Source organism: Xyrauchen texanus, chromosome 39 (assembly GCF_025860055.1).
Source record: "Xyrauchen texanus isolate HMW12.3.18 chromosome 39, RBS_HiC_50CHRs, whole genome shotgun sequence".
Lineage (NCBI taxonomy): Eukaryota > Metazoa > Chordata > Actinopteri > Cypriniformes > Catostomidae > Xyrauchen > Xyrauchen texanus.
This window is the reverse complement of record NC_068314.1, coordinates 4078471-4087628: the sequence shown is the minus strand read 5'-3', so window position 1 is coordinate 4087628 and position 9158 is coordinate 4078471.

Here is a 9158-nt window from a genome sequence, read left to right as displayed (position 1 = left end):
CCCTAAATATATTTTGTTCAGTTTTATTTCTTAATGACAATGGCATTTTACCAGCTATTGTATTTACTTTGAATAACAGGTGTTTTTTTCTTCCAAGCATATTCCCTCCAAACACTGGATTGAGTAGTATGGAATGTATATGATATTTCTTCCCAGTCTTGCTGATTCATTTTTTATTTTTATGTCATCATCCCACCTACATATATTTTATTCAGCGTGTCCAGTATATCTCTTTCAAGTGCACTCTTTAAAATTTCAAACAAAATTATTGTATTAGTTGTACTGTATGTATCAGTTATATAATTTATTAATGGATGCATTTTATTTTTACTTTAACTCCTGTTAATGAATATCTTACCTGTAAATAATGAAATATATGTGAATTTGGAAGCTTATATCTTTTGCTAGGTTTGAATTCCTTTATCAGTGAACAATTAATGATATATTTTCAGACCTTTATTTGCCCAAAACAATGTCTTTTTCACAGTTGAAATGAATTTAAATTCATAATCATCAGCTTTCAGCAGAGAGGTAAATCTAGTCTCTCACGAGAAGTGAATCGCGTTCTCTCACACAATTGGTTGTGCCATGCAAACGCTACTAATCTAATCTTAAAGTCAGGATCGGAGCCTGAGTTGACAGAGAAAGTTGATGAGCTGCATCATGGTACCAATTAACCTTGATTGGATTGGGTTAAGCGATTTACCCTGGTAAATTTACATTTACATTTACATTTATGCATTTGGCAGACGCTTTTATCCAAAGCGACTTACAGTGCTCTTATTACAGGGACAATCCCCCTGTAATATTTACTCAGAGAAAGCGGATAACCTCAACTGTCTGTTACAAAAATTGAAGTAACTTTCAGGGTATGTTAGTAGCCATAGCAACTTACTCTCTGAACATAACATGCTCCAGGTTATGTTCCCGAGTTAGTGTATTTCAGGTAGATGTTAGTAAGTTTTAGAGGTTGTCAGCACATGTATACCTTTTAATAGGGACATAGTGGAAGCTCTTTACTTTACCTCATAAATCTTCTTTACTCCGATATTTCCAGTCACACACACCGCAGATTTACATTCAAAAGTAAACGAATTGTGTACATTTTATATCTTTTAATGAGAAGTATGTAATACTGTAATATTTTCAATGCAGATTACATTGGAAAGGCCCCCACAATCTTTACTGTAAAGAGAGGGATTTATGTATTTATATTTAGCCTTTCTTATAAATAATTGCATTTCATTTATAATAATATTATTAACATATCTAAAAATATCATAGAATGAAATTATAGAACTCACATTCTTTTTACAGCTCCTTCAGACAATAAACATTAATGTTATTTATAAAATGACATTTCATAGTATCAATATGCAGGTAATGTTTGCCAATTAAAAGCTTAAGCAATGAATCACTCATTCTTCTTCTTTACTAACTAGGTATGTGATAATTCCATGTACCACAGATACAGCATAGAGGTTAGATATTTTATTTCTTATCACTTTAATTCATGTACTGTAAATTTAAATGCACACATTTCCAGACTAGTTCACTGTACTCTCTTTATTAATACAAAATGCTGACATTTAGAGTCTCCCACGGTGTCCTCCTTTAGCTGGTGTTCAAGTGATTCAATGAAATGCTGTATCTTTCTGATGCGCAGCCTCCTCTACTCCATCATAATCTGAACATGGTCCTTCTCTAAATTAAATTTTTAATCTGTCTTTTAATAAGGACCTTTTACAACTATCTATTCAACAAGGAAGATATGCTATACTTTTTCATAATGTTGAGATCATGAACATATATAATGTATAATCAAACACATACTGTAATCTTCCATTAAAACAACATCATTTCATTCAGTATCAAGTTGCTGGAGGCAGATTGACCCTCCTCTACATGAGAATGTCCAGCCATTGCCTTTTAGGGACAAGGCAAAATGGATGAGCCATGAGAGGCTCGAGGGGCAGAGCCGATGTGGCTGAGGACCAAGGTGGAGTAGGGGCAGACCTGGACCATGGAGCGGAGGCGGGCCTGGACCATGGAGCAGAGGCTTGCTTAAGACATGGCATGGAGCAGACTGAGGTTCGACTGTGACATGGCATGGAGATATCTGGGGTTTGGTTGTGACATGGCATGGAGCAGGCTGAGGAGTGGTTGTGACATGGCATGGAGCAGGCTGAGGCATGGCTGTGACATGGCATGGAGCAGGCTGAGCCATGGCTGTGACATGGCATGGAGCAGGCTGAGGCATGGCTGTGACATGCCATGGAGCAGGCTGAGGCGTGGATGTGACATGGCAAGGAGCAGGCTGAGGCATTGCTGTGACATGGCCTGGAGAGGATTCTGGCATGACTGAGAACCTCCCTGGCTGTGAACATGGGCAGAGACTTGGAAACGACCTCAGGGGTCGTGTACATGGGCAGAGACTTGGAAATGACCTCTGTGGTCGTGAACATGAGCGGAGTCTCGGAAGCCACCTCTGTGGTCGTGGGCATGAACAGAGTCTCGGGAACAACTTCTGTGGTTGTGGGTGTGAACAGAGTCTCGGGAGCGACCTCTGTGGTCGTGGGCATGGACAGAGTCTCGGGAATGACCTCTGTGATCATGAAAACAGGCTGAGACTCAGAGACAAAATCCCTTCTTCTCCTCCTCCTCCGTGAGGGTGAAGTTGGTGGTGCACCCAGAGCAGGCTGAGGCATGGCTGTGACATGCCATGGAGCAGGCTGAGGCGTGGATGTGACATGGCAAGGAGCAGGCTGAGGCATTGCTGTGACATGGCCTGGAGAGGATTCTGGCATGACTGAGAACCTCCCTGGCTGTGAACATGGGCAGAGACTTGGAAACGACCTCAGGGGTCGTGTACATGGGCAGAGACTTGGAAATGACCTCTGTGGTCGTGAACATGAGCGGAGTCTCGGAAGCCACCTCTGTGGTCGTGGGCATGAACAGAGTCTCGGGAACAACTTCTGTGGTTGTGGGTGTGAACAGAGTCTCGGGAGCGACCTCTGTGGTCGTGGGCATGGACAGAGTCTCGGGAATGACCTCTGTGATCATGAAAACAGGCTGAGACTCAGAGACAAAATCCCTTCTTCTCCTCCTCCTCCGTGAGGGTGAAGTTGGTGGTGCAGGCTCTGGGACAGACAAGGCTGGCAACATTGGCTCGTTGGCCATGGCAGGCATGGGCACATTGGCAATGACGTGGGATGCTGGCTTGGTGGCCATGGCGTGAAACTCTAGCTTGGTGGCCATGACGTGGAACTCTGGCTTGGGGCCATGATGTGGAACTCTGGCTTGGGGCCATGACGTGGAAATCTTGTTTGGCAGTGGTCATGTTGTGGAACTTTGGTTCGGTATCCACCTCCCCCACAGTGAACGTGGAACCAATAATCTGCAGGGCAAGGTTGATATATTGGGCTAGATTGAGGGGACTGCGACCGCCAGGCATCAAGGAGGAGATGGGCTCACTAAGTCTGACCCGAAAAATGTCCTTGAGGGTGAACTCCCTCCACCTGACAGGCTAGGGCACAAAAGACCTCAATGTAATCCTCCAGGGGACGACTCCCCTGACAGAGGCTCAGAAGCTGAACTGCTGGGTCCATTGTGAGGTTGAGTATTCTGTAATGTTCTTGGCAGGCAATGACACAGGATGATGTTATGACGAACCCAAGTGCAGTTTATTTACAAAAGTGATATCCCAGAACCCTAACTTTAAACGTGAACAAAACATGAACTTGACTAAACATGGCTTGACTATGAAACAACATTACACCAACAGGTTAAACATGACACCACCTCTGTTACAGCAGATCTTCGTCTTATAATGCACATTAATAATCATGTGTGGCATACTGATAAGCATTACATTAAATCTATGGAAAATTATGACAACTGTGGGAGATCCTACAATTGACAGAGGGTCTATGAATACAATGACACCATCAGGAACTCTAGGAATAGATGAAAGATAATATGATGATAATTCAAATTACGTTTTCAGAAACCTCAATGTTAAACTTGAATGCTATTCAAAATAAAAGAAGTACATATAATTCACATTCACAGTACATGCTAAAAACTAGTAAAATCAACCTTAAAATAAAAATATAGTAAAACCTATAGCTATATAAACCTATATGTGGAGGTGAGGGTGTGGTGTCCTGAAAATATATGCTACCAACCAGGATGTGCTACCAACGATATATTCACATAGCTTTAGGGTTGGGGTTAGGTTTTGAGGTAGGGCAAGGCCTTAGTACAGCCTCACACCATATCAAAAGTCTAGGTTAAGTATGTAACCTCTGTTCCCCGATGGAGGGAACGAGACGTTGTGTCAGAGAAGCGACACTAGGGGTCTCTCTTGAGCGCCGATATTCACCTCTGAACTATGAAAAAAGGCCAATGAGAGTTGACAACCAGTATTTGCATGTCCCGCCCCTGGACATACGGGTATTTAAGCGGCGCAAATACGGGAGTTCATTCAGCATTTTTCTGAGGAGCTGGAAATGGTCCGGCCACAACAGTGGCTCGGCTCAGCGACGTGGCAGGGGAGACACAATGTCTCGTTCCCTCCATCGGGGAACGGAGGTTACAAACGTAACCTTGATGTTCCCCTTCTGTCGCTCTCTCCACGTTGTGTCAGAGAAGCGACACTAGGGGTCCACTTATAAAAGTGGCATGTGCTGAGCCGTGTACGTGAACTGCTGATACAGGAGCGAGCAGGTATTCTTACGTGCAGGACGACCAACTGTATCAGGCTGCACCTACCCTTCCCCAATGCCCCATTTAAGCCATCAGGATTCTTTATCGTTACCCTGGAGGGGGGGAACAAGGTGCTGGCCACCAACCTGGGAACAGGCCAAGCCTGGCCGGGCCTCTTTTCTCTCTATGTTTCTCGCATAGAGCAACTTAGGCCGGGGCCCTTACACGCATTGAGGGAAGGGGGTCTTAGCCCTTATTCAGGGCGGAGAAGACCCTGTGGAGGCCACGCCTACCCGAGAGGGGAGGCAAGTTTAAGTGGCAAAACCATCAGAGGCCTGACTTAGGGCCTATGTGGAAAAGTTGGTGCGGTGGTGGATCCAGCCTCATAGAGGGGGGAACCTACAGCACGGCAACCGAGGCAGCCGTGACTGCCTAAGGGAAACACGGGAGTCCGCTCGTTCAGAGGGGACAGAACCGTGGTGTTACACACAGGGGGAGTCCGAAGGAGGCCTTACCTGTGGAGCACCTATACCAGTACAGGGTAGCTTGCGGTAACCGCAGTGGCTTGGGTCGGCAAGTTCCTCCGCAAACTGCAACCCACGAGGGCTAGGGAGGAATCAACCAGCGTCCCAAACATGGGATCTCCTGGGAATGAAAGCGCACTGTTTCCCCTGGTTAGGGGGAAGGGCGCTAGGTGCAAGCGGTTCGCCCGGTCAGATCGTCAGCGTGCTACCGAGTTCTACGGGCTCGGTACCTGAGAAGACATGGGACATACCGACTCAACTCAGAGATTGTAGAATCTTGCAAAAGTGTTAGGTGTTGCCCAGCCCGCTGCTCTACAAATGTCTGCTAGGGCAGTGCCCCTAGCCAGTGCCCATGAGGACGCAACACTCCTGGTGGAGTGAGCTCGGACCCGCAAGGGGGGGCACTGCCTGGGTGTGATAAGCCAGGGAAATGGCCTCTGCTTGGAGACAGCGTTCCCTTTCTGCTGTCCCCCAAAGCAGACGAAGAGCTGCTCAGAGCGTCTGGTGCTCTGTGTGCGGTCCAGATAAATACGCAAAGCACGTACTGGACACAGCAGTGAAAGGGCTGGGTCTGCCTCCTCCCGGGACAGCGCTTGCAGGTTCACCACCTGATCCCTGAAGGGTGTGGTAGGAACCTTGGGCATGTAGCCCGGTCGCGGTCTTAGGATCGCGAAAGTGTCTTCCGGACCGAACTCCAGGCAAGCGTCGCTAACAGAGAACGCATGCAGGTCCCCGACCCTCTTGATGGAAGCGAGCGCGATCAGCAGGGCGGTCTTGAGAGAGAGGGCCCTGAGTTCAACTAAGTCAAGCGGCTCGAAGGGGGGGTCTCTGGAGTCCCGTAAGGACGACCGAGAGATCCCAGGAGGGGAACAGGTTAGGCCGGGAGGGAGTCATCCTCCGGGCACCTTTTAGGAACCTGACGATTAAGTCGTGCTTACCAAGAGACTTGCCGTCTACCGTGTCATGGTGGGCCACAATAGCAGCGACATACACCTTGAGGGTGGAGGGGGACAGCCTTCTCTCCAACCTCTCCTGTAGAAACACGAGCACTGACCTAACTGCGCACTTCTGCTTGTCTTCGGCTCTGGAAGAACACCAGTCCGCGAACAGATGCCACTTTAGGGCGTAGAGATGCCTGGTAGAGGGGGCTCTGGCTTGATTGATTTTATCTATGACGGTCGATGGTAGGCCGGCTAGATCTTCCGCACCCCGTCCAGGGGCCAGACGTGGGGGTTCAAGAGGTCTGGGTGCGGGTGCCAGAGCGTGCCCCGTCCCTGAGAAAGAAGGTACTTCCTCAGGGAAATTCGCCAGGGAGGGGCTGTCGTGAGGAGCGTGAGGGCCGAAAACGAAGTCCGGGTGGGCCAGTAGGGGGCTACCAGAATGACTTGCTCCTCGTCCTCCCTGACCTTGCATAGCACCTGTGCAAGAAGGCTCACTGGGGGAAATGCGTACTTGCGCAGCCCTGCAGACCAGCTGTGTGCCAACGCGTCTGCCCCGAGGGGAGCCTCTGTCCGGGCATACCAGAGCGGGCAGTGGGAGGTTTCTTGGGAGGCAAACAGGTCTACCTGAGCCTTGCCGAACTGGTCCCAAATCAGCTGGACCAACTGGGGGTGGAGCCTCCACTCTCCGCCGGGCGAGCTTTGTCTTGACAGCGCGTCCACTATCACATTGAGGTTTCCGGGGATGTGAGTGGTGCGCAGTGACTCCAGTCGCTGCTGACTCCAAAGGAGGAGACGACGGGCGAGCTGTGACATGTGGAGGGAGCGTACTACGCCTTAGCGATTTATGTAGGCTACAACCGTGGTGCTGTGTGTCCTGACTAGGACGTGCTTGCCCCGAATTAACGGGAGAAACTTCCTCAGGGCAAGGAAAACAGCCAGCAGCTCTGGGCAGTTGATGTGCCAACGCAGCACGCCTCGGTTCCACCGGCCTGCGGCTGCGTGCCCATAGTACACGGCGCCCCAACCCAATTTGGAGGCGTCGGTTGTAACCAGAACGAGTCGCGACACCTGCTGCAAGGGTAGTCCTGCCCGTAGAAAGCAGAGGTCTGTCCAGGGTTTGAAGGTTTGGCGGCAGGCAGTGGTAACTTTCACGTTGTGCGTGCCGCGGCGCCATGCTCCTCTCGCAGAGGATGCCATATGCCCCAGGAGCTGTTGGAATCGTTTAGAGGGACCACGGCACCTGGCTTGAAGAGGGGGCCAGGATGAACCAGTCATCGAGGTAATTGAGTATGCGTATGCCTGCTGCTCAGAGTGGGGCAAAAGCTGCCTCTGCGACTTACGCGAAGACGCGAGGGGACAGAGACAGGCCGAAGGGCGGGACTTTGTACTGATACACCTGGCCGTCGAACCCGAACTGTAGGAAGGGTCGATGTCGAGGGCGAATCGAGACGTGGAAGTACCTGTCCTTCAGGTCTACCGCTGCGAAACAATCTAGATGCCAGACACCAGATAGAATTTGTTTCTGGGTTAGCATTTTGAATGGGAGTTTGGACAAGGTCCGATTGAAAACTCGCAGGTCCAAGATCGGTCGTAAGCCGCCGCCTTTCTTGGGTACAACAAAGTAAGGGCTGTAGACACCCTTCTTCGTTTCGGTTGGAGGGACAGGCTCTATCTCGTTCTTTAATATAAGGGAGGCGATTTATTCGTGCAGGGAATGGGCATGTTGGCCGTGTACTGCGGAAAAATGTACGCCCACGAATGGGGGCGGAGACCTGGCAAACTGCATTGTGTAACCGAGTCGAATGGTCCGGTGCAGCCAGCGTGACGGGTTGGGCAGTGAAGGCCACGCCTCTAAGCTCCATGCTAGGGGCACCAAGGGGACAAGTTTTTTGGACGTACCCGACGGGGCTTTGCAGCGGTGCGGAACAGGTAACGCGGCGTCGGGAGGCAACGTGGCACATGCCCGTGGAACCAATTAAGCCCGGGGAAGCATAGCGGACCTTCTTGTGTCAGGCTCAGACTGGGCGGAGACCCGAAGGTGGCGGCCCAGGCGAGTTAACCGCATCCGACGCCGCTGTTACGCTCTCCGATGCAGCGGTGATGTCATCATCCAATGCCGGGGAGCTTGAGGGACCAGACGGTAGGCTGTTAAGCGGACCGCATAAATCCCGAGCTCGGGGGAAGCAGGCAAGCGTGCCGGGGAGGCGGGAGGTTTTCGAGGGGATTTACCCGGCGAAAGCATCCCGTTATTCTCCCCAGATCGTTCTCCATCGCCCGCGGCGCCTGCCTCAATCCTGTAGGAAGGAGGCGAGGCGCGGGGGGGGGTCGGCTGAAGCGGCTTTTTCTCACTACAAGAAAAAGCCTACGACCGCAATGCTGTTATGGCTATGTTCTCGTACTGAAAACATAGACCATTCATAAAAACGCTGCCTGCGTGTGATCGCAACCCAGGAATGCAAGGCAGTTTTTATGGCCGTCAGAGGTGGGGAGAATTAACGCATCCAGAAACTACACAGAGGCGGAAAATCGTCTTTATAAAGACGCGTCCTGAGAAGGACGTTCAACGGCGCTGTGTTTTGCTCTTTTAGAGCGAAATTCACTCTTTTAGAATAACTCTTTCGAGTTGTCTCAGGGGCAAGAATGCAGAGCCGTGCACAAATGAGAAAGCCGCTGTTATGCGCCGTCAGATCCAACAGCATGCAGAGCGTCAGAGGATTAAACAGGAACTGGGTGTGTAACTCGCAGCAGACTGCATGCACGACCATTGGCTCCGAATAAATTTTCTGAATGAAGTCCCGTATTTGCGCCGCTTAAATACCCGTATGTCCGGGGGCGGGACATGCAAATACTGGGTGCCAACTCTCATTGGCCTTTTTTCATAGTTCAGAGGTGAATATCGGCGCTCAAGAGACCCCTAGTGTCGCTTCTCTGAAACAACGTGGAGAGAGCGACAGAAGGGGAACTATAGATATTGATATATATATAT